Source organism: Papilio xuthus, unplaced genomic scaffold (genome assembly GCF_000836235.2).
Source record: "Papilio xuthus unplaced genomic scaffold, Pxut_1.1 DF829208.1, whole genome shotgun sequence".
Classification (NCBI taxonomy): Eukaryota; Metazoa; Arthropoda; class Insecta; order Lepidoptera; family Papilionidae; genus Papilio; species Papilio xuthus.
The window spans coordinates 1-1,028 of NW_013529441.1; the positions used below are offsets into that span (position 1 = coordinate 1).

General features: G+C 41.3%; 1 long non-coding RNA gene across 1 annotated transcript; it reads right to left on the minus strand.

Moving 5' to 3' along the window:
* Window positions 1–42: 42 nt before the first annotated feature.
* Window positions 43–1,020, minus strand: LOC106119573 (uncharacterized). Its single transcript, XR_001227967.1, has 3 exons — window positions 909–1,020; window positions 509–604; window positions 43–240 (listed from the first exon to the last, which is right to left on the minus strand). It is a non-coding gene; the product is annotated as an uncharacterized LOC106119573 (long non-coding RNA).
* Window positions 1,021–1,028: the final 8 nt, after the last annotated feature.

Consider the following 1,028-nt stretch of genomic DNA (forward strand, 5'->3'; position numbering starts at 1 on the left):
TAAGGAGTGCGAGCAATCTTATTTAAGAATCTGATGATATAAAACTGTTGCCTAACAAAAAAAAACTCTTACAAAAGTAGCAGTGACGGTGTCTCCATGGCTGTACTGCTTCTGTGGCTGGACGAGACAGTCCCCGAACTCCTTGCCCCAGGGTGCGGCGTCCCACAACACTGGCGGCACCAGGGTGATCAGCTGGTCACTGAAGTCTGGCGGCTGCGGGCCAGGGTCCACTGACCTGCCCTGGAAGAAGACAGAAGGTAACATATATTATATATAATACTAATATTATAAAGAGGAAAGTATTGTTTGTAAGTATTAAATAAGCTCCGAGACTATTGAACCTACACTATCCCCGGGTGATAGGCTATTTATTCCTTCGGTATAGGTAAAATTAGTAAAAAAACTGATAGAATTAATTTAAGAGCTTGGATTTATATATATGGAAGTCAGTAATTTTTGCTTATCGATATGGTTATGTAGTTGTGTAATTGTATAATTATAAACTGACCTCAAATAGTGCACGAGTGAGCTCGACGTACTTGTTGAGGTAGATGTCGAGTGTGTGAGGTCCAAATATTGTGGACGCTGCTTCGTACCGCTGTGCCTTTGGAGTGGACAATATGTTCTAGTATTTGTCTTGTTTAAAATTATTAAAATAACTGTGTTAGTCAATTTAAAAAAATACAAGTAAAATCTATCATATACGAAAAAACTGTTTTTATAATAAAACAAATCTAGCCCAATGAGAGGCAGACACTTTTTACGTTTACACGAGGGCGCTAGTGAACTATCATAATTTAGTTTGTCCTATTCCCACCGAGTGAGATATCCTCATTGATATATAAGTTATCAAACTAATCAGACAGAAGGTAAAGAATTGAACAGTTAATTCTCTAGTAATGTTATACCTGATACTCTTCAGGCGTGGCGATGTAGTCGGCGTAGACATTGGAGAGTCCGGCGAGCACGACACGAGACGCGCCGGCGGAGGTGATGCGGGCGAGCTGGCGGCGCAGCCGGCGTCCCGA